The sequence below is a fragment of the Manis javanica genome, chromosome 13, assembly GCF_040802235.1.
Source record: "Manis javanica isolate MJ-LG chromosome 13, MJ_LKY, whole genome shotgun sequence".
Classification (NCBI taxonomy): Eukaryota; Metazoa; Chordata; class Mammalia; order Pholidota; family Manidae; genus Manis; species Manis javanica.
In genome coordinates, this window is record NC_133168.1 from 9,009,495 (window position 1) to 9,034,978 (window position 25,484).

The window sequence follows — 25,484 nt, forward strand, 5'->3', positions numbered from 1 at the left end:
ACATTGCTGCAAACGGAAGGATTTCCTTCTTTGTTTAATGGCTGAGTAACCACGTCTTCCTTACCCATTCATCTGCCAATGGGCACTTGGGTTGTTTCTATATCTTGGCTATTGCAAATAATGCTGCAATGTACATAAGTGTGCATATGTCTTTTTGAGTTAGCGATTTTGTTTTCTTTGGGTAAATTCCCAGAAGAAGAATTGCTGGGTTGTATGGTATTTCTATTTTTAGTGTTTTGAGGAAGCTCCACATTGTTTTCACAGTGGCTAGATGAATTTACATTCCCACCAACAGAGTATGGGGCTTCCCTTTTCTCCACATCCTTGCCAACACTTGTAGTTTCTTGTCTTTTGGATAGTTTTGGCTGGTAAATTGATATAAGACAGATTAATAAGAGGAAAAAAAATTTAATTAGGTCTGTAAGGGGCCCCCCAAAAATATGAGACTCAAGAACAAGTCTCTTCTACACTATCCTGAACTAAGGAATGGGATTGGGTTCTGGGGTTTCAAAGGGAAAAGAGTGATTCACAGGACAAGTAGATGTTTGGTAATTAGATGTTTGCCTTGATATACAGCAGGTCATTCAGATAAAAAGTGATCTCTAGTAGTAGCTCTCTTTCTGGGCCACACCTCCTATCTAAATTCTTTTTGATAGTTAAGGGAGGGGTGAAAGTTTTTCTTGGATCTTCTGGGTTTTGATTGACTTCAGCTCAAAATAGTCCACATGCCAAAGTGACATATCTCGGGGTCATATATTCCGATCCCCCCCACAACCTTTTCTAAACATTGAGTGTTGATACAACATTGGTAGTAACTAGTCACTACATTTAAAAATAAAACTTAAATGTCAACTGTTAAAGTAAACTCTTAGATAAGCTCGAAATCTTTCTCCTTAATAATTACCTTTTTCATTATTGGTGATTCTTTACTCTCCCCTTATATATGGTCCTTGATAGGATTTTTCTTTTAAATTCACCAGTCTCATCTTGGAGCTAAAATATTCCTCAGACTTTGACAGCCCTGTATTTGAGGTGACCCAGGGTTAAGGGCCTAGTCAACTTTTCTCTCAGCTTTGGCACTGACTTGTCTTTGTTTCAGCCACAAATAATCACCCCACTTAGATTGCTTAAATTAATTAAAAGAATGTCTTAATTTTCAGCCCAACTCTGCCTCCCAGCTAAAGGGTCTATGCTGCTTCTACAGCTCTTTTTGCTTGGCTTTTCTCTATGAGGTAGACCGTATTCTTCCCCTTCAGAGAATGGGACTATCAATGAGGTTGGCACAGTTTCAAAGAAGTATTTTCCTACATTTTAAAAAATGCATTCACTCTAAGTTTTCTCACTCATAAACTCTCAGAATAAGGGAAAAAAAATCATTTGCCATAAATTTGCAAAGTCATTTATCACAATTATTGTTTTTCTTTCTTTTAAGAGCTACCACTTCTTAATTGCCATCTCTGGGTCAGACACCCTACTGGTGCTTTAAATAGACCCAGGTTTAGTGTTCAGTTATTATGTGCCTTCTTAATATAAGGAACTAGGGATTAGGGAGACAAAGGTGAAGTATCTTGCCCAACCAAGTTTGCAGAATAGTAAATACCAGAGGCAGAATTTGAACTCGTTTTCCTCTGACTAGCCTGGACTAGTTCCTGTTGTGAGTAGCTTAGGTGATTAAATGTTTCTCAGCTGGTTCCCTTTGGGAACTGTTTTCATCTTCGTCTTTGCTTAGTCAGTATGAATTACCTCAGAATAGCAAAGTTTATCCAAAATGAATCAGAGAAAACTGCTTTCTTCAGAACGATCATGATTTTGTAGTTGTCTTCAAATGGCCACTTTCTCTCACCGCAGCACTCGGTTAATTATCAGAGCGGTGGATGAATGTTTGTTGAGCTCGATGTGCCAACCTAGGTCATAAAACAAAAACCTCCAGCACAATTTCTATCTTTAAGATATTTGTAGGAGCGTGAACAATAGGACAGCGTCTTCCTCCCCCACAATGTGAACTTCCTGAAATGAGCTCTCAATTTTAAATTCTCTGCTTTGTACTTTAAATGAATCATTAAAAGACAAAGCAAATGTCACTGGAGAATGGTAATTGTTAGATAAAGACTCAAGGCAAACGAGAGTCCTCATTCTCCCTACCTGGATGGTGCGGTCGTCTGCACTGAGGCTGAGAGCAGGAGAGCAGGGGCCTCTGTCTACAGTGGAGTATGAACAGAAGTGCAGAGAACAGACATTTTTACAAGGCTGTGGCCTGGAGAGGAGGGGGAGAAGTCTAACTGGTGTGAGAGCTTGGAAACTAAACAGGGAGTCAGATGGTTTCCAAGTAGAATCAAGGGGTCAAAGAAAAATTTAATCCAGGGACTTGTCAAAGATAGTTACTTTTTATAGTCATTTAAAGCTGTTCTTGGATAAAAGAATAAAAGTGGGAAAGTTGCTAGGAATAGGGATAGGCGGCTAGAGAAATAGCAACCCAACTATGTGGAAACCCTTACTTGGAAATAAGGTTTTAATAGACAGTGTGACTTCCAGAGATACTTGTAGAAGAAATAGCAGAATTTAGAGACCACATGGCTATTGGTAAAAGTGTGACATTTTATGCAGTCAATCATTAGGTATGTATGATGGTGGTTTGATTCTGAGTGGAAAGACACAGTGAAGAAGAATTAAGAGAAAGATCAGAATTCAGTATGTGGAGTCTTAAATTGGACAAGACAAAGAGAACTTCAGCCTTTGTGTGGAAGACAAAAGAAGACATAGCAGGGAAAAGCTAGGCAGAGGTGAATACTGGAAGGTAAATCTAGAAGATAGATGTGCACATCATCAAAATAAAACCTCTCAGATGAGTTTATGGCTTGCTTTAGGTTAAGATGGACTTTCTGCCTGCAGTGTCTCACAAGTGGCTGATATGCCAACATTTTTGTTGCATTCTAGAGAACATAAAATGCTGTGTGTTCCTTCTTTCAATGAGATTTGGGATTAAAGACCAATCAAACTGTCCAAGTAGAACAACTATGGTGGTTTTTTATTAGTGATAGTAAGAAAATATGATAAAAAACATCTGGAATAAAACATGTTCTACTGATTAGATATATTCCCCTGGCTGCCATATGCACAGAAACACATGAATTACATGTGTATATAAAGCTGTGAATGTATCTTGGCATATCTCCTGGAAGAGATGCCAAGTTTTATATATCTATCTATACATACACACATATAGATACACATATACACATACTGCATACACAGTTGTGCTATATGGTGCTGAGCTGTTTGTTTAGTCCAAAGACACTAACAAGCTATTGAATAAGTCAAATCAGAAGGGAGTGCCAACTGAACCTTATGTGCCTGCCAGTGTGGACGTGCAGATCTGCCTCCAGGCAGAGAGATAGACTCCCGTTCAGTACTAGGCTGGGTACATCATGGCACTTGGTAAACATTTGTTAACAGGTAACTTAATGACTGTCTAGATGACTTCTCATGGTTCCTTCCAGCCCATCTGATACTGGGTCAGGGTGGATTTTAATGCTACAGAATGCCCCAGCGGAGAACAGGGAAGGACCAATACATCCATATCGGTGGCTGGAGATATAAAGGGCCAAATGTGTTTCTGCACACTCCCTCCCCCAAATTGCTCAAATTGCTAATAGTACCTGAAGGACTTTGTTATGCAACCATGGTTCCTGTAACAGCCTTGTGGCTGACAAATTGTGAATGGTATTAGCATGGTCAAGTACACAAATTCTGTTTATCCAGTAATCCTAAAAACTGAGTCTGAGATAATGGCAGACAATACTCAAAACAATCAAGAGAAGATGGGGATTCAACCTCATGTGTTCTTTCATGGGAAATAAAACTTGTTGAGATCCAAAGGAATATATTGAGGTATTTTTCTTATCTATTCCATTTCTGAGGCTCTTAATGGGTTCTAAGATTATTCAGGGATATCTAGTATTTTCCACAGCTAGTCTTTCTATTTCCTTTTGTTACCATACTTTCCCATTTTTAATTAGTCCATTGATTTTTAAGAGCTTCAAATGTATTATAGGAAAACTTTCAATAATATCCTTCTTAGAAGCAATTCTTTTTGTGTCATTTATGTTCTACCTTTTCAGAGTATTTTACTTCTAACATAATTTACATATGGTACTACTAAAAATAACTGCATCTGTATTTCTGATTGCCTGGTTTCATCTTTGATGAGGGTTATTCCCAGTCAAAGTTCTGTGTTTCTCTTCTAGATATCATAAGTAAATTCTCTATGTTTAGCCAGGATTTATTTTTTATTATTTATCTGTAAATATGATTACTGGGACTTAGGTAAAGACTTTCTGTTTATCAGTTTAACTGATCTTAGTCCTTTACTGTCTACTCTTAGGTTATGATCCCATACTCACAGACATTCCAAGAATAGTTATGAATCAATAAAACTTCAGTAAATATGTTTCTGTATATGTGTTTTTTTTAAAGTAGGACTATGTTGCTTATAGGCAATAAATCTATTTGCCATGCTCATGACTCACACAATGACACACACACACTATATAATATATTCTAAAATTGATATAGGTAAACATTGACTTACAATATTGAATAATCATATTTAGTATGAGATTAAAAAGCCACAACCTATAGTAGAAAATGTTTCTGTATATAGGGATGTTCTAAAAACTTTGATATGACTTTCTTATTTTATGACCTTCAGACACAGTATTAGGTCTTTCTGGTTAATTCCTCAGTCTTAAATGTCAATGAACCCTTGGCCCATTGAGGAAAGACCAAAATTTAAGAGTCAGAAGTGGAATTCATATAAAGATTTTCTATTTAGTAGGTGGGCTCCCGGTCAGGGTTCCTCAGTTTTATTCAGTTACTATGTGGAGTTTACACATTTTTTCTATGGCTTATCTGCTTGTAAATGTTTGGAAGACTAATATTTTAGCATGAATATGTGGCTTACAAAGTGATCAGGGCTCTTCTATGAGGGATACAATAGCTATGATTCATCTGGAAATGAAATAATTATAAAGTAGATTTTGACAAAAATCTACTGGGGTAGTTACCATTGCTCCCTTTATTACAGAAAAAAACGTGAGGCTCAGAGTCTGAAGGAGGCAGACATATTCTCTGAGCTGGAAGTTACACGAAAGTCCTCGAGTCCAATCTGGAGCAAGAGGGATCTGGCGTTCAGGGTTCAACTTGTCAGGAGTCTCCATTCCAAAGAACTGGCACACCCAGGCACCATAATGGTTCAGAACTCAGTTCACACAACTGTCTGCAGGAATTTTCCAATACTTCTCCAACGTAAAAACTGCTTTATAATTGAACGCAAACCACAAGGCTAGCCCTCTTTGGACACCTGATTTTTGAGCTGCTTGAAGTTTAAATTCTGCCGCCCTAAAGTGAGGGTGAAACTAGCTTGGGCTTTGGGAGTTTCTCGTAGTCCAGGGACTGGCTTAGAGCCTGAAAGGCACAGGAAAGCCTGATAACTGCCCATCTAGGATTTATCAGGCCTCGATGGGGAAACGTTTTGGAAGAGATATTTCATACCAACTCATGGGAACATTCCGTGCATTTCTGAGTTATGCTTATCTGAAACTTATATAAAGGAATTTTGATGGTGGCTATAAAGACACATATATACAACCAGTTGGATGGTCTGGTCATGATTGTATAGTCTGAAAACAAAAACCAGTAATTAAATTTCAGCACTTCTTTCAAATATGAGAGTTAAGGCTATCAGATAAATAGCAAGTTTTTTACATACTGATCAGTAAAAACAGAAAATACTGCTTTATAAATGACATCAGAGGAAAAAAATACAAGGAAATGCTTCATTATTGGTGAAATTCAGTGACCTTTTCTGGATTTAAAGCCCCCCTTCACCCTTTTGCTAGCCTGGTGGAATCATAGAGAATGTATGTTCCTTTACACAGGTTTTTGTTTCTTCCAGTCAGTTCTAGGTAAGCACCCTCCCCTCTCCCCCACACCCCCATCTCCCACCCCAGTTCTTTTTTCCAAACTTCACACATACTCCAGTTCCTACATCAAAGCACCAGTGACTGAAACTATATAAAATCCTGGCCTCCAACCAGAGAAGGCCTAAATGCAGGGGAGTAAGGATAAATTAAAGTGACAGGGTCTCAGCAGTGGAAATTAGTGCAACTCTTCTAATTGCATGTCTAGCCTGAATGATGGGATACTTAATTCTTACACATCCCAGACAATTGCTTTATACTAACATGAGCTCTGGGAAAAAGGCAGATTCCACAGACATATGGAACAGTAGATGGAGTGGAAAAATAAATCAGAGACCCTAGCCACCCTGGGAAAGAAACGTTTTATCTGCCTTGCTAATAAAGGTATTGCCACAGTTAAGCAACCTCTGGGTCCCTTCTTTCCATACAAACTGAGCATTAAATAACTGAGAGGCAGAGCTCCAACCTCCCTGTGTTAACTTTTCTGCCACAGAACAGCCCCACGAGTGCGATAGGTATCATTCTTTTAGTGAACAGCAAGGACACAAGCCTAAATACGAATCCCAAGGGACAAATGGATTGGGACAACCGCATCCTCTTCTCCCACTCCTATGAGGACTGCTAATAAAAGCCTTCAAAACTCACACGGGTTCTTATATCTATTTAACCTTTCGCCCCAAGAAGCAAAGAGCATCTGGTTAAGTGGAGAGTGAAAGCCCAGGAACTTTTCATTATCAGAGCTCACAGGCAGAGTGTGGGGGAGCCGAGCTGCCAAGCCTCGGTTAAATGCTTGTTGCCTTCACTGCCTGAGGCCATCTAGCGTGTTTAGAAATGATTAAGTACTGCAGCCTAGAAAGGACCTGTCCTGAGCGTTCATCTCTGACTTCCAGCAGAAAGGAGAGGCTGGCAATGACAGAGGCAGATGGATGAGTCTCATTAGTATGGCGAGGCAGCGAACCAGACTGCCTTCACAGAGCTGTCCAAAAAGAGGGAGCACATTAAAATAGGAGCTGGGAAAACCAATGAGCAAGTGTTTTAACTCTGTGCTACCTGGTTTCTTCAGCTGGGAGGCTATTGAGCTGGCCTGGCTTCCCCCTGAAGTGCCTGCGCCGTGAAACGGACTCACACGGTTCCAGCCCGCCAGTCTTTCTGCATCCTTTAGAAAATGACTCTTGAATTTCCTACAGCAGAACAACACAGATGATTTTATTCTTCCGCATCTGTTACTGCCACAGAGCAGAGCAGGTGGGAGGGAGGAGGAGGAGTGACTTCCGCCCGCAGAGACAGCAGGAGGCTTTGCATTGCACAGGGCTCGTGGCCAGCGTGGAGGCGGTGCTCCCTAAGGATCAAAGGCCAGCTCAGGAGCCAGGGGCTTGAGAAACAGCGGAAGCCCCTGCTGGACAACCATCAGCTCTGCTCAGTGCACAACCTTCCAAGCCCAGGGGCTTCAGCAGGGTGGAGGGCTGCCTGGTCACGTGATTTCAGAGGCAGCAGGTCAGCGCCCCCACACGTGGGGGCTCGTCCAGCGAGGGAGTGCCCCATAGGGCGCTGTGATATTCCCTCCCTTCGGGTGGCTTTCTCCCATCAGGGTTGTTTTAGGGAACCCAGGGCCGGGTTTAACCTACTGTGCGTTTTCTGAGCGCCATGAGCGAAAGGCCGCTGGTGATTCAGTGAACAGGACCCGTGATCTGATGAAAGCCTGCTGGTCTTCCGCTCATGTTTTCAGTAGCTTATTTACATCTTGGGCTTTGGATGGGGACCTGTGGCATACTAGCGCCCCAGGGCACCTCTTGAGGTTTTGGAAAAAGTTGGTAGAAGTTACTTGTTTACTATTTGTTCAGAAAACATTTATTCTCTCCTTGGGATGATAACAAGGCCCGAGGATCCAAATGATGAGTGAGATGAAATATATTCCCTGTCTTCCTTCAAAGATCTGATTCTAGTAGAAGACAGAGAACCAGAGCCACCGTGAGAGGGGGCTTTGGAAGAGGAAGGCGTTGCTCCAGGTCCATGTTATGCCTTATTTCATCTTGACTTGTTCCAGTTGATCGTGCCAAAAAGGGGAAATCGGCTGAAACACCACAGAAGGGATCCTGAGGAATTAATGTGACTGAGGAGAGGAGACTGGAATTGGCCGAATAACTTGGTAATGTTTGGACTGTGTGCTCCTTTCACTGCAGCACACAGAAGCCTGATTTTCAAAAAGCTGCTACTTTTCCTTCCAATGAATACTTTTAATTCATTTTTAATTAAAAAATGCAAGAAAGCAAACAAAAAACAATTGTAAAAATAACCACAAAATAAGATGGATGGGATTTGACCCAGCCTTGTGTAAAAAAAAAAATCCTCTACACGTAACAGACTTTACAAATCTAAACTCAAACTAGGTGGGTTTTCAGTTAGTGACATAAAAAAGAAATCACAGAACTTGCTCTCAATTTGCAAAAGCATAGGCTATACAAATGTGCAGCAGAAATATTTTTGAACAAGCATTATTCTGTAACTGACCAACTAAACCCAGTTTCCCTGTTGTAAATTTCAGAGCACAACTACAACCTTTACCTGTGGTTAGCCCTTACAAATAGGCTAAGAGTAACTACAAAGAGTAAACAGCCACAGAAAGCAACAAATAGGAGCTTACTGACAAATAAGAACTCATTGTGGGGGAGAGGGCTTTGTTAGCTCCTATGAATCAAGAAATAATAAAAACATATATTACCCCTCATGTCACTACTGCTCTTCAGGTAGATTATCTTTGTTCACACATGTGACATCAGGCCCTGACTGCCTGGGCCAATTGACTTTGTACTTTAGAGTTGCTTCTCCACTCAATATAAACAGAAACCATTTCTCATATTTATCCTCATGTAAAATGTACGTGGATAAATCATTTAACTAAATGTAAAGTGTCAGAAATGGTTCATACAAAGAAAATAACATTATGCAGTATGAACTCCCATTAAGTAGTAATGTGGCTGACATTGATTGAGGGAGATTAAGTCTAAGACCTTTTTTCTCATGACATTTGTTCAAATAAATAAAGGTAACAAGAGGGAAAAGTTGATGCTTTTTTCTCATTTGCATAAAAATTTCACCCGTGTGATTTTTTTTTTAACTGCATTTATTCACGGTGCAGTATTGCTGGATGTATTATGTGAATTCTGGGTAGCCGTGGCAACTGTGGATAAAGCAAGGTCATAATTGACCTTTATCAGTGAAAAAAGGTTGGCTACCTAAAGATAAACTTTCATGTTGAATTTGGAATGTAAAGAGAAGGGTTGAGGCCATGGAAGGAGCACATTTAAGTAGAAATTTATGAATATTTCATGTCTGTTAAGAGGTTGGAACTTTGGTATGACATTATCCTGACCCCTGTCCTGAAATATTTTCAAAAGTATATTCTGATCGACAGCAGACTTCAGCAGAAAGAGGTTTTCTTACCTAAGAGGGAAATTAAGTTGTGGTATGAAATGTCCATTCTTAGAGCTGTTCTCCTTAGTGAACTAACCTGTACACTTATGTCCTGGAAGCATGAGGCTGACCCACTTACCACCTGGAACAACCTTATCAATAAGCTGCTTCCCTTCAGGTTTGAGCTGTAGCTGCCACAACTGCTACCCTACTGTCCCTGACCCAGACAAATGACAGGAGAGCCTCTTCCCCAAACTTCAGCACAGAGAATTCTTAAGTACTCAGTGAACATGTGTCTGATTAGCAGGATGTGCTGTCCTTTGTACCCCAGAATACCTAGGTTCTAAAAAGTGATTTATTGAGACATGAATAGACAGCAAATGCTATGCTACATCCTTTAAATATTTCAAATAATAATATCAATAGCTAACATTAATAAAGTGCTGACTAAGGTGCCAGACATCCCATTACATTTCTTAACCATTTCATTTTATTGAAGTGGGAATCATCAGCATCCTCACTATAGAGATAAAGAAACAGACACACAGAAGCCCAGACATTTTTCCAAAATTACACAATTAGAGGTGATTGAACCTAAAAGTGCCAAATTTCTTAGCCTTCCAGTCTGGTGGGGAAGATAATCTTAGCAACCAAAAAGCAATTGGGAAGAATAAAGAAGGTGTGTGGGAGCCATCACATATAAGGTAGGAAATCAGAGAAACAAGAAACAAGAAAGAGTAGCTTTTAGAAAAGTAAGGTATCAAGAACAAAAGCTTTTGATGTGCAGAGGGAGACAAAGAATAATGGTGTCTTGGTGTGAAGCAAATAGAAGTTGAGCATTTGTTCAATTAACAGTGCTAAGCAGGCGTTTGGCATGTACCTCGTGTGATTTGGGTTTTCTCTGATCCAAAGTACCTGTAAGAGACTGCATGTGACTGGGGTGATCTGGGCAGTCTTAGAGTAAACTCCTCCTTGAGACCGTGTAAAAGTGAACCTGGAACACTTATTTCAACCTGGAACATCTTCAGTCTCCTGGATGCCCCAGCTTGGCGTCCTCAGGGTCTGACATACTCCAGGGGTTGGAGGCAAGTCCATGTGCTTCTCTGCACACTGGCTGCTGTGGGATATGACCCGGCTTATCAGCAGCCGAGAAAGACAGGACACGGTGAGGTGTGGGGCCAGGGAGTTGAGGGATGAGGCTGTTGGCATTATATTCTAGGAACTGTTTGGACTAAATTAATAACCAAAGCAACCAAAATATGCTTCTGATCCATCCCCTGGTTTGGAAGGTAGACATCAATACTTGGCTCCTAGTCTAGTTGAGGCTGCTTCTTTTTAGGTTGAAAAATCTAAACAGGAAAGTCATCCAAGGAGAACAGCCGAAGCACAACACTGAAAGAAGCGGAATCACCGAGGATTAAGAGAGCCTTTGGTGTCTACAGGCAGTGTAAAAATGCCTTTAGGGTTATAAGTGTAAAATTGAACTCTTTCAGGAAAGCCATAAACCTGCTCCAGGCTGAAATTCTCCAGCTGGGCATAAAACCAGCAGTTGGTGTATACTTTGGTTATGAGTTAACAGGTGTCTGGAAATGAAGAAATGAGTCACATTTCTGTGATGGAGTGTCACAGAATTTCAGAGGCAATAAATTTTCTTTGGAAAAACGACTCCCTTCTATCACTATTGGTTTATAATAAAGCAGAGCTTGACCTGCAAGTTAATAAAAAAAAAAAAGCATGTTTACTAGTTAGACTTCATTCTCGCTGGCCCATGTTAATTGCAAAATAGCCACCTCTCTCATTTATGAGTACGTTAATTTATGACAGAGAGGCACAAGTTTGAGTATAGGCAAACTCATCCTTTAATTAGATCAAAGGACAGTCCATCTCAGTTTTACAAGATGGACTCTAATTTTTAATCAGTAAAATAAGTTTGGCTCCTAAAAGGCATTGTGTTTGACAGTTGGAAAACACTAATTAACAGACATAACTGTATTAATTGCATTGTATTACTGAATTCTTACCAGTTAGCTTATATTGCCTGCTGATTAATGCAAACAGTGGTGGCTGTGGTGGGGTCAACAGTAAACGTCTTTCTAATGCTAACTAGCAATCAACGCATGCAAAATTTCTAATGTTTCTTTAGGGAATTCTACATAATAGATGTAATCTCTCTTTTGAGTTATGCCTTGCTATGTAGTATAATTAGTCCTTAAAGCTGCACCTATCATTTTATCAGCTTTCTGGGAGATAAAGAACACACTTTATTTGTTTAAGGACAAAGAATTTTAACACTCCTTTAGGAATCCTTCTGCAATAGGCTAAATGGAAATCTGTGACCTACCAAATAACTTTGAGTTCATAACAATTAAAAATGTGTACCTTTAAAGCAATTGTGAAAAAGCTTCAAAAGGGAGAGAAGGTCTGGGGAAGGCTTAGTCTGTTGGCCTCAGACTACTGACCATCTTTTTGAATCACAGAAGCACACAGAGCGCCAACTATTTCTCTGCCGGGATGCTTCCTGGTGCCTTCCTCCTCTCTGCTTCCAGAGGCCCACCTCTGGCCCTACAGGATAGAAGCTCATACACTGCTCCCCATCTTGAGCTATGAGGAAGGATGGCCCTGTGCCTTGGTTGTGAAAGTATTTTTGCCAGAAGGGCCATCTCTGTGTTTGCCTTCTAGGCATGCTACTGAAATTGGTTGCCTCTCTCCCACGGATGACTGGACATGTTTTAAGCTGATCTGGGCTGCATCCCACCAGTGGGCTTGAGGGATATTCTTTCAAAGCCTGTGAAACATGTCTGAGTTGGAACTTCTTGGTTCAGCCTGGATGATGGAGCCTTTATGGTTCTTTCTTACTATATAAAATATTTCCCAGTGAACGTATGAAGGTTGGGTTAGTCATAATGAATAGTCTATGACCAGGAGACTGGGTATAGAGAAAATAATCATGCAGAGGCTGACAAGGCATTGGAAATGGCTGCGCTGTAGTGAAGTCACACCCTGAGGAAGCTATTAGGACCTAATTTTGAATCCTCTAAATCCACATACACTCAAAATCCTCTGGTGCTTGGAAAGGCTAGTTTTGCAGATTTACTAAGCATTAAATAGCCGCACTTGTGTATGTTGAGTTTATTTTTCTGCAAATTTGTACCAGATCCCCCAAATGATATGAGTCTGCAACAGAGAAGTAAAACTGACATTTATAAGCATACCACCCTAGCGCTTCAGAGGTACCCAGGACCACCGCGCGCGCGCGCACACACACACACACACACACACACACACACACACACACACTCCACAAACTAATTGCACCACAGTGCAAAAATACCACTGTTTCCAGAGTAGGCATCTTTCTACATAAACTCATTTATCATCCTGTATTATGGTAATTTAAAGGTAAATTTTCCATTTAGTCTTTTCCCTTGCATTTCTACTCCGCTCCCCTAGCCCCCAACCTAACAAGAGAACACGAAAATAACAAATAAACTTGGTGGAGAGAACTGGGAAAGACAATTAAATCGGATGGAGAAGGCCAAGGCTAGGAGAAAAGGACGGCTGAGGAGTTCCTGACAAGGAGTCTTCATTATCACCAGGCGTTTCCTTGTAAGCATTCATTAAAATGCCAGCTGTTTGAAGGCACACGGATCCGTTCCTCCGCTGATCCCACACGGGAATTTCTCCACAGACTACTGAGTGAAAGCAGCCTCCGTTTAGGTGCTGGGCTCTGCAGCCTCGCTATTTACATCTGACTGCATGTCCACGGGCCATGCGCACGGCGCTCTTCGAGGCAGAGCATTGCTAATGCATGGTTACATATTCCAAGATATCCCTGCTCCCGGAAGCCCTGGATGGGAGGAACAGGACGTTTCCCATGAACTCTAGCATGAATCTCTAGATTCTGGCACCGTACAAAAGTGCCAGAATTTCCATGCAGCTGTAATATTTGCGTGTGAAAAGTTACATCCACTCAACTTTTTATAGACTTCTCTGAGGGAGAAGCGCTTTCCCTGCCAAGTCATGTCACCAAAATGGAAGCAAGTCTTTATCAGAATTTCAGTATCCAACTCAATTCTAAACCAGGCTTTTTTTTTTTTTGGAAAAAAAAAATCATCTTTCCGGTTTTTTTTCTCCAAATTTTCTAATTTGATTCCTTAGTCAGTTGCCCACATAATTTTATGCTTTCCTTATATTAGACATTTATGCTTGAAGAGTTCAACCGAGCCTAATAGTAGTTGCAAATCAAACCTGGGTTGCTTTCATTCTTTATGAATTTTGCCAAGTGAACACAAACTTTCATTTATAATATATCCTACATTGCATAAATACTTATAAAGATCCACTGTGTGCCAGAACCCTCTCAAGTATAAAGATACACACTGTCTGTATCTGGTGAACAGGTAGAAAAATTAGTAAAGTAGAAGTAAAAGCCCTGCAAAGGATTTGGCACGCTGAGCCTTGTGAGGGTGGGTGGTTGGCCTAGAACTGATTAATTATCTGCTCAGATTACACTTTGGCCGAATTGCATATTGCTGTTTAAGAAACAGCACGTGCCTATTCACCTGTCATCCCAAGGCCGGAATGATGAGATGCTCTAGTCCCCGTGTGTCTGCCTGCCTTCTCTCTTTTAGTTTCCTTTTATTGAAAAGAGAAAGCAATTGAGTGAAACCCTTCTAGGGGACATTTTGGCATCCACCAGGTGGCTTTTGGGGTATGCTGTACTTTTTTTTGGCAGTGGGGGAGCTCAGAAAGAGATGATATTAGTCCGAGCAAACAGCTCCTCAGAGACCTGTTCTCAGCTTCGCATTTGGAATCTCTGCACCCACGCAGCAGCCCCCTGCTCTCGATTATGCACACCCTCTGATTTCTATTGCATGAGACTTAGAGCTCTTCCCAAGCTAGGGATTGCTGCCATGTTCTAAGGACCCAACTCATTTTCAGTTTTAATTACTTCTTTCTCTTCAACACTCTCTGGAATATTCTTTCATAGAATCCATTGCTGAATCCTATAGGGTTTTATTTACATTTTCTTCTGTTTGTTTTTCCCTCCTATTAACAAAGAGTTATCATATCTGATTTTAAAAGAGAGTTCCTCATTCCTGTATTTGTTTTTCTCTTCAATTCCAAAAAAGAATCTTCAGTGATTAAGCCATCTGTCTTCTCAGTGATTATTAATTTTAATTATTCAAGATAAAAGGATAGGTTTTTTTTAAATAGATAAAATTATCTCTTTACAGCAGTTTAAAATGGCATCCTACAATGAATTTGTTCATGAGGCTAGAAAGTTGCCTTACAAATTTTTAAAGTGTCCCTTTCAGCATTTAACTCCTCAAATCCTAATGCAATAAGAGTCTTATCTTTTGGATTTAGAAGCCTGGATCAAGTCATTGCCCCCAGATGAATTTGGAGGCACTCGGACCTGAGTTTGAATCCTGATATACCCACTGCTATCCACTGGGCACACGACTTAGGTTACTCAGTTTCTCCTCTCTGAAATGAAGGTGATACTGGTTACTTCAGATAGATGGGAATATTGAACTTGAACAGTTATGGAAAACACTTGAAAGACTGTGAGCATTCAATTTACTTTAATGCCTATCTGCACTCTTTTCCACTTTTGGATTTTTTAGTTCCGTAAGGTGGGGAATCAGTTAATCCTGCGCAGCTTCAGGTGATGGAGGAAAGGATCCCTGGGCAGCAGAATTACAGCCCCGTGCGCAGACGTCTTTGCCTGGGGGTGGGGGGCAGGGGGTGAGTGCACCAGGAATGCCGGAGTCTGATCCTGGATTCTTCCGCCCTCTGCCCTTCCCAGCGGGCCTTCCCAAGTCATGCACTACCGAGGCATGAGATCGCTTTGTAGAAGACTTGTAAAAGGGCCCAGGGAGAGGAAACATTCCCGCTTCCCCTCCAGAAAACTCCACGGACCTGTTAGGATTATAATTCCAGAATAGGAAAAGCAGCATCAATCCACAAACGCCATTTGCTTATCAATTTCTGCTAAAGGGGTCAGTCTAGTTATGGGCAGTATATACAACTGGCTGAAATAGAAATGACTGTCTATCATTTGTTTATGCAAATACAACATTTATAGAGGACCTATTTCCGTGCCAAGCACTGCCACTGTGTAACGATAAGTAAAAATAAACATAGTCCCTGCTGTCACTGAGCTTACTTACTGAGAGAGAAAAACAGCCAAATAATCACACAAATAAAGGCAAACCCAGAAAACTGATAAAAGCATAAATGAGAGGTCCATAGTAAACTACGAAGCTTGTAATAAGGAGACTGGAACTAGTTGGGGAATAGGGGCAAGGTGAGCTGATGGGTAAGAGACGCTTCCCTGAGAGCTTCAGTTTGAATAAAAGCTACCTGGGCGAAGAGGAGAGGGAATAGCAGGGTCAGACCCAGTGGCAGAGCGAACAGGGTGAGCCGCAGAATCTATCTAGAAACCGACCCCTGTGGCAAGAGTGCAGAGATGGGGAGGTCAGTGTGTGAGGTGAGGCTGGTAGGGTGCGCAGAAGCCAGGTTATTCAGGTCTTCACAGGTCGTTTAGGCATCCGAGTTCAAGAGCACAGAGAAAGAGTGAACGCATCCACTGTGATTTCATTAAGACTCATTTTAACTTTTAAATTTAGGTGTGGAGTCAAACTCCAGAGCTTCCCCAGCTCTAAATCCTTCCTGCTCCCGACTTTCCCAGTAGACATTAGCATGTCACTCACCAAACTCCCCTGTCCATTAGCTGTGGAAAGTCACTCAACCTCTCACACTTCTTTTTCCTGTGGAAACTGTTGCCAAATCTCATCAATTAGGCTTTGATTTTCAATTTACATTTTTAATCAAAGTAATGCATGCACATGGTTAAAGCTCAAACCGCTGCAATCGTTTGTGACAAAAGGAACAGCCCCTTGTTCTAACCTAGTCTCAACTTGCTTGCCATTTCTTTTATTTCTTTTTTTACTTTTTCTGTGATAACATTCATAGGGCTAATACCCTTATGCTATTATTTCTTGATTTATCAGTCTTAGAAGTTGTTTGTGGACTTCCTTAATAATAAGTGAAAAATCCTATCACTCACACCATCCCGTTCTCCTACTTTTTTGCTCACAAGCTGTCTTTGTACTGGAAGTCTGCCCCCAAGCCTACGCTGATAAAAGTCTACCTTTAGCTCAGGTTACATGTCTTCATCATCCCCAAGGCCATCTTACATGATAATTTTCTTGTAGCACATTACTGTCTTGTACTGTTTCTACTTTTGTATCCATTTTAGTATCCTACTTGGATTGTATCTTTGTAGACTTTTTTATTGTAATTCCCCATAATATCCATCATACTGGGCACTAATCATACTTACTTAACTCAAAAAACATTCGCTTAATTGAACATACTTCAAAATTTTTTCCTGCACAGATAGAATATTTCATGACTAGGGCTTTTTGTGTGTGTGCCTTTATATGATGGACAGATTAGAAGCACAGGGAAAATATTAAAATATGAGTTGTGATTTGTACAGAACTTTGACTCCCACAGGAAAGAGGCAATATCTATACATGTAAAAGAGAATAAGATTGATGGAAAATTTCTGTCTTTAAAATGTGACTAATTTAAATATGTCTTTCCTCTGCCATTGGCTCTAGAAGAATGGAGCGATTCAGAAATATATGTACTACAATTCCCTGTTTCCTGTTCAATGTCTTTATACATGGATGGCTAGTAAATAGCTTCAAAAGCTATTGTTTTGCTATTTCTTTTCCTTTCAATTTATTGATGTTTCAGATGAAGCCTGTCTGGGATTTCACGATTTCATTTTGTTCATAGATGTAAGTATAATGATTTTTCTGCTCTCAGTAATATGCTGCCTACGAACAGTTCATCTATGAATGGATATCGGTAGCATGAACAAGTTGGATCTCCATGACCCTACCTCTCTTTATGTAAGAAAATGGGATACTGAACCATTTCCTCTCTTTCTCTTGTAAAAAATGCAGGCAACTTTGCAAACCCTTATGGAGCCTTAGAAACTTCTTTACAGAAACTATTTTTTCAGAGAATTTTTATTCCCTTCCAGACATAGGTACATCTATATTTTATTTCACCTTCTTAGGAACCTACTACGTAAAGTGGGGCATTATTTGTGTCCATTGTATAATATAGAAAGTGGTCTAGAGACAGTAACTAACTTATTAGCCCTTTTGTGACTACAAAAGAGAACAAGGACCCAGAACTCCGGGGCACTAGTAGTGTTTATCTCACGATGCTAAGGCACTTCAGATATTTTCACCATTCAGATCTACATTTAGCTACCAATTTTAATTTAATGATGAAAAATAATCCCTGCCATGCTAAAGAGGAAGATATTCAGTTTAGTATCTGTGTGTATCGTCTATTTGTCATAGAGGAGACATGTCCCATTTATCCTACTCTACTTCCATATCTGCACTATTCTCTTCTCAAACTTCTACTCTTTTATGGAATATTGTTCACTTGCCGAGCAAGATCCTGAATTATGGAGATTAATGGAGTGCCCACAGTTGTACAGTCCCCTTTCATTCATAAGTAACTCTATTTCCACAGTTCACTGATTTCACCAATGTACTAGCTACATATCCTTGAATATCCTGAATTCAGTGTTTTCCTCTATAGAATAGAGATGATAGTATTACTCAACACTACGTAGTTGTTGAACAGATTAAAAAAATTAATATAGAGCACTACGGTACTTTATAGACAAATATCGTACCATGTTTGCTATTATTATTATTTTATGATTTATCATTATTCAAAAGTTCAGAAGAAAGTCGAATGGATAGCTGTCATGAGGAAGAGTGGTATAGCCAAAATGGCCATTTTTCCAGTGGTAATTCAATCATCTGGCAGCCATTGCTGTTTTAGTTTTCCTGCTTACCTCGCTTGTGCCCTCTTCACTGTTTGTGACTGCTCTGGTCTGCTGTCAAGGAGAGAGAATGCATAGTTCTATACTCCCGGAGCCTTAGGCTATTAGGCCTCCATATCTGCCCCCTTTTGGTCCCTGGCCACTCAGGTGCCTTCTTATCCCCCTTTCTGATCTTTGCCTCTCAGGCCTTCCCAGTTCCCTGTTCTTTGGTCACAGGAGTTTTCTGGAGCTGAGTGGAGCACCGGCGATGTCCCTCTTTCAGCCAGTGGCAGCGAGTGAGAGAGGAGGCGGGGCTGTGGGTTAGCCGGAAGGTGGAGAGTTGATGGCCACAGTCTTCATCTAGGTTTTTGCATATTAATGCTCTCTCCTGGAGCATAAGTGCTAACCTGTTAAAATTTCCACTTTAAAATTCATAATGAAGAAAAACTGTCTGTCCTAGAAGTCAGTGTTTAGTGCACACCAGACTGAAGCTATGGTTAGGACTTAAAAGAACTTGAAGAGCCGTCCAAGGGGTGATGGGCTTGTTTTATTTTAATGAAGGAGGACAAAACAAAACAAAAAGCTAGCCCCGTAAAAGGAAGACATGCAGTTTCAGTTTTGTCTCTCAAGGTCACTTCTGGCTCCTGAAAATAATCTTTTTCTTTTTTTATCTATTCCCTCCTAGTCTGCAGCTAGAAACTCGCCCATTGAAGTAATCTGTCAATGATGCCTTTCCACAGAGCGAGAGCAAAGTATCCTTGGGTCCCTCACACACTGAGAGTGTAAGCAGTCGATTTTAGGTGATTTCAGGTAACTGGTCTTTCTGCCTTTTGTGGCCAGTCAGTTTTGGGGCAAGCTTCAAGAGAAGGCCCAGACTGGCTGCATTGTGCCTGGAGAGAGAAGTCTGACTCTTGCTTACTGAGCTTCGAAGAACGGGGTTGAAATGACTCCTTTTGTCTCTTGGATTTTAAATGTCATTTTCCTTTGGAAAGAGGGACCCAGACTCTTGTGATGGTCATGAATGGAGCATTTGTTCTCATCACAGAGAACACCTGAGACTGCAGCCCCTGCTGAACCTGCGTGGAGAACCTCCATATCCTCAATGGGTGCAGAGCAGATTACCTAAAGATTGCCTGAGGGTGACAGTCATGTTCTGATTCGTCCCAAGGCTTTCCTTTCACTCTTTCATGCAGTTGCAATAGGCAGAATTCTAAAAGCGCCCCTAGGACTCTCTGCCCTGTGGTATAGATACAACTTGTTTCATTTATTTGATCAAACAGTTCTAGGGGTAAAGCGACTTTGCAGATTTAATTAAGGTCCCAAATTAGTTGATTTTAAGAAAGGGAGATTATCCCAGGTAAGCCCAACCTAATCTGGTAAATCCCTGAAAAGGAAAAAGCTTTTCCTAAAGAAAGGGATTCAGAATGTGACAGAGGTTCCATGCAGGAGAGATTCTTTGTTGTTAGCTTTGAAGATAGAAAGGGTCATGTGATAAGAAATGGGGGCAGCCTCTAGGAGCTGTGGCTGATTCCTGACTGGCAGTCAGCAAGGAGCAGGGACCTCAGTCCTGCAACCACAGGAACCAAATTCTGCCACAACAGCATGAGCATGTGTCTTGCCTGAGGGTTTCAGCCCTGCGCAAGTTCATTATGGATTCAGTGAGACCAAGCAATGACAATGGAACATTCTTGGGGTAAAAGGGTTCATACCTGGCTTTATTCTCAAAGCGGTAGACTGAGCACCAGAATCGCGTCTGCATCCAGTGGTCTGCAGGTACCCAGTCCTTCTCCATGTCTGCTTCCACCCAGAGCTCTGGGCAGAGCTCTTTATGTAGTAACTCAGTCAGTAATAGCTCGTTGCCCACGGGTGTGGAAACAGTAGCCTAGCAGCAGGCCAGTGACATCATCAAGTAATTTAGGATCATGTGAGAATCCTGGCCATAGGAACTTCCGTATTCCCCATAGTCTGTAAGACCCAAGTAGGTGATTTTGGCAGAGTCTTGTGAGACCCTGAGAAGAGAGTAAAGTCACATTATACCCCGACTTTGACATACAGAAAGACTGAGTACATAAACGAATATTGTTTCAGGCTGTTAAATTTGTGGTAGTTTGCCATGCAGCATTAGAAAACTGGTACAGTATTTGTCCTAGCACAGAATGTTGGCATAACTGTTGTCATGTTCCAGTACAATTTGGGAACTGGGCAAGTTTTTCGTTCTGTGAGAAACTCAAAGATGAAGCTCCCTACCTCTCCTATGGAAATGACCTTGCTAGGTGAGTGACTAGTCCAGACCTGAGAGCTAGGAAGGGAAGGTGATCTTTATCGTCTGTCATTCCTTCTGGCCTTATAGCTTCGCATGAAAACAAAAAGAAGAGCGTACTGTGAGTTCTAAAGTTCTTTAAAATGTGCATGGCAATTATTTCAGAGAACTTTCTGTATCTTTGTGTGTCTAAGTCCTCACAGGCACAGCTGCAAACTCCCTCTGTGTTCATGGCTGAGTACAACCCTACATGACAAGGCTGTCTCAGAAAGAGAGAGGTTGCCCAGCTACTGTGTTTCCCTGATTTTATGGGGTATTTTAACTTTTTGACAACTTCCCAGGTATCTTTCACGGTGCACAAATTTAAATCTTCCCTTCTCTGTAAATAATTCTTGTCAATAGAGTGTCTTTTTTTTTTTATAGGTAATGGAATCACTACTGCTAAACTTGCAGTATTAATGAAGAAGTCGGACCTGTCCCCATAGGGCTGTAAGGAAGAGCTTAGAGTGTCTGGTGAGAGACCAGCTACTTCGCTGAAGAAATCATTGAACACGGTTTATTGGATCTAGGCCCATTATCCAGGTTGAGTTTCGACACTAGTCAGGCCCCCCTCTTTACTCTGTGTGAACACAGGGCACTTGAAAGGCTCAATTTTGAAACTGGCTGCTAGAAATAAAGTTCACTACCATTTAGGTTTACTGATATTACTGGACAATTAGTTAAGGGGCAGGCAGTAGGAAATGTTCCATATTGCTGGAGACAAACATGTCACTCATGTAATTAATTAATTTTATTCTGAAGTCCGAAAAGTTAAGAACAACTAAAATCTTGTACAGGATACTAAGCTATGTTGTCTTATTTTGCTGCTTAAATGACTTTCATTATAAGCAAGTATTGATAACTGAAAATCTTTACCGCTGTTTGGTTCTGTATGAGCGGGCTCCTTATATTTGAGTGACCCCCTGAAATATTTAGTTCTGAGATGCATCATTGTGAAAAAAGAGAGTGTTGTAAGTTTATCTGATTACACAAGCCCCAGAGAGCAAATGCAAGTCCCCTCCTCCAACTGCTGAGCCAAATAAGCTCCGGGCCAAGCAATTAGTGCAACACAAAGGCAACCATCACAGTATCAGAGCCAACCTCTATTGTCTCATTGCACCCTGCGGGCTTGACAAGTTTTCTCCTGGGCTGCAGCAACTGTGATTTGGAAAGTAAACAATTTTTATGTCACATGACTAGATTGGTCCTTGTGACATGGACATGCCTTGCTATGATCTCTGGACCCCAACCCCAGCCACCAGGCTGGTGAAAATCTCCGGGACTGGTTCATGTATTGGGAATTGAAAGGAGAGTGAATGGAATTATGTACCTCCGCGTTTCAGCGGAGTGCTCTGTGATCAGAGAGCTGAGTGGGGGAGAAAGTGATGGAGGCTTTGGGAAGTGCGGTGGGAGGGACCTTTCCAGCCGCAGGCTTTGGATTTGAATGAACCCAGGAGAATTTGATCTGGGTCCTTTCAGCTTGGAAATGTTAGAAGGAACAGACTGCCTCCCTGTGTTCTGGGATCTTCTGTCTCGTGCATAAGATAGGGAGGTACAATTCCCCAACTGAAAGAGGTCCTGGGAAGCCAGCCCACAGCAACCCTGATGCCCTGTAAGTGGACCACAGTCACTTTACTGTGTCTGGACGCACTTTTTTCTTGGGCTACACACCTGGGACCCAGATATTTTTATCTTCGCTCACGTATCATGTACATAAATGCGTATAGCAACAAAACACTCTAGAACAAAACAATATAGCCAAGTCAAACTTAGCTTCTTACTATCATAAAGATAGAGGAGGATTAAAATCAATGAACACCTTAGGCAGAAGGACACATCCAAATAATCAAAATAAAATTCTGAATCTCTTTTGTAGGGTATTCTACTCAACACAAATGTATCATGATTACTTAAGTTGGAATAAATATGTCCACTTGACCTTCTCATGGTTCTAGTTATCCAGTTTTATGTTTGGCTATTGAAGATGAGAAGCAAAAAAGCCTTCAGACCATGCTCTCCAGAGAACTCATTTTGCCTTTCTAATGATGGCCACAGGAATGTGTGGGAGCTACGGAGCTTTCTGATTGGTGACATGTGATTCATCCACAAAGACCTATCTAATGATGGTCAGTCATTACCTAGATTTGCTGGACATTGAATAAGGCGCTGGGCAGTATTTCAGGCCACCGCACTGTGCAAGAAGATGTGCTACTATTGATGATATTTCATGCAAATTTGCCCAAGCCAAGAAGTAAGAGACTCTCGAGATTTGTTGCTTAGGTTAGACTATCGCTGTCGGAGGTGTGTTGTATTGTGGTAATGCTACACATTTCATTGGACATCATATCCTAAATAATAATTGCAATAATTTAGAAACTGATCACATTTTAAATTACTTCCTGCAGTAGCCACGTGTTGATTAATATTCTTTTGATTTTTCCTTGACTCTCCATTTCATATTTCTCCATCTTTCCTTCCCTTCCTGATAAACTTAAAACAAAAGATTAAAATTCATTTAAAAGGAAAGGTGCTTCAAAACTGCTTTATGCTTATCAATTAAATTTGAAATACAGGCTAACTTAGTCTACCCAGTGGGATTTCTTCCATTTAATTTCTTACAGGGGACTGCTTGGGTCATGACAAGGTGGTTTTGCAAATGTCTCCCTTGTGCTGAATCGTAGCTGAGTCGGTTATAAAGTGCTGACCCAGACCATAGAGAAGAGTTAATTCCATCTACTGTGAAGTCAGAAAGACCTCTGTCAAATGCTGACTCTACTTTTCACTGGCTCAGTGACTTCTGCAATATTCTCTAAGCCTCAATTTCCTCATCTGTAAAATGGGAATTTTATATCTTGGGATAATTGCTGTGAGGATTAAGCAAGATCATAAACATGAATCCTTGACAGGGTGCCCAGCCCCATTGTAAGTCCTCAGAAGTGGCTGCTGCATATTAGCAGTAGCCACCTCATCCTTATCTAGCTTCCGTCTGAAGAATGCTGTCGTTTCCTCAGAAACTAAGGTAGAACCATCTTTTGTTCTGTGCCCTCTGTCTGCCACTGCTAGAGTCTGCATGATGGTGACATCCATGGTATGATTTGTCCACTTAATCACTGGCCCTTAAAAGGTTCTTCAAACTCTCTTAGCCGGAGACATGAGGAAGCTGGTAGACTGGGTTGAGTTGTCTCCCAGCAATCCGGGTGCTCACAAACAATACTGCAGGTGAAGCAGACAGGGATGCAGGCTGGAAGATGGCCCCGAGACTCAGCGTCTAGCACCTTAGTTACTTCTCTTCTGGACCTTGCACTGTTTCTTTCAAATCTTGGTTTCAAGAGGGCCTTGGCATTACCCTGCAGCAGACAGTGAGGGATGCTCACGGGGTCCCGCTGCGGCCAGCCCGCAATGCGATTGCAGTCAACAGACTCCCCGTGGACTTCTCCGACCAGCAGATACCCTCTCTAGGGCTGGAACACAAAGCTGCCATGGCCACACTCTTCTGAGGAAAAGGGGCTCTGTGCTCTAATAGGTGTGGGAAATGCTGCGTTTACTATTGCTCTCCAGAAAATTCAAAATGTACTGCAGCATATTAAAGGCTCTCGACCTGTAGTAAAGAAGTGTGGTTAATTTTTGCTTAGCTGTCAAACGTATTTGACCAAGAAATCACCAATGTCCTCCCAGAGTCCCTGAACATCTCACTCTTTGCGAGACCCCGTTAAGAGTGCTTTGGCCCGCGATTGTGAGACGCATTGTTGACCACTTTACTTTCCTAATAAATTATATGGGTTCTTTGGGTGAGAAGAGTGTGCACCTATATTAATGATATAGCACCATGTTGAAATGGGCTCATTTTATAGCTCTCTTCCTCCATTTCTGCCAAGATTGACTTACCTCTGAGCTCAGGATAAGACCAGACGCACCAAGACTCTAGCCAACAGCAGTTTCCATACATGCTGAATGACTATTTTTTGTTTGTTGCATGCAACCATGAACACTGTAATTAAACACAAACAGCATAATTCTGATCACAGTCCTAAGTACAATTTGCATTCAAAAATTAGGAAGTAAAGTGTAATGGTACAACTCTACTAAAACATAACCAAACCAAACCAAAAAAACAAGAGTAACCTTATCTTCCCAAATAAATATGCTGGGTCTTCCTCTTTGAAAAAAATCTGATCAAGTGAAAAATTACCATCTCTTCTCTATCACAGTGTTTGGTATGTTGGACTCAGTCAGCTAACTGTCATGAAAGGATATTATTGAAGAAAGAAAATCAAGTTGCTTCAAGCCTCTCGTGAGGCTTGACAAATAAGATGATTACCTATAATGTTGTAATTTTAGCTTCATAAATGTTGTAATTGAAAACTGTAATCCCTTTTCTTTCCTTATCTTCTCTTTGTGCATACATGCTATGTAACATCTTTGCATCAGATGTCTTCTAAATTAGAAAAGCTTCTGAAAAATTTCAGGAGTTTCTTTTAACTTTAATTGGTATTTCTGAAAACCAGGTCTTTTTTGTTTAAAAATATTGGTATTTTTTATGGCAATAATGTCAGTCAATTAGTTTATAGCACTCAGGATAAGTTTTGCCAAATTATTTCTGACAATTCTTCCAAGTATTAAAGAAACAACTGATAAGTATATTGCCATCCAGAGAGCTGGATCATAGCTTCAGAACTCATTTCCAGGGTATTTCAAAGTTAAAAAGTTTGAATCAGTTCTGAGCTCCATGTAGGTAGAATTCTTAGGTAAGATGTTATTTTATTGGCCTTTGCTAAGCCCCTTTATGTATTTATTTCTGTGTGTGCAAGAAAGCAGACTCAGATGATTGGCCTATCTGCAGTCCCATTTGAGCTCCTTTCTTTGATACATATATTTTTAGTGAAGTACAGTTGTAATAAACAATATACTTATTTACAATATTATGTTG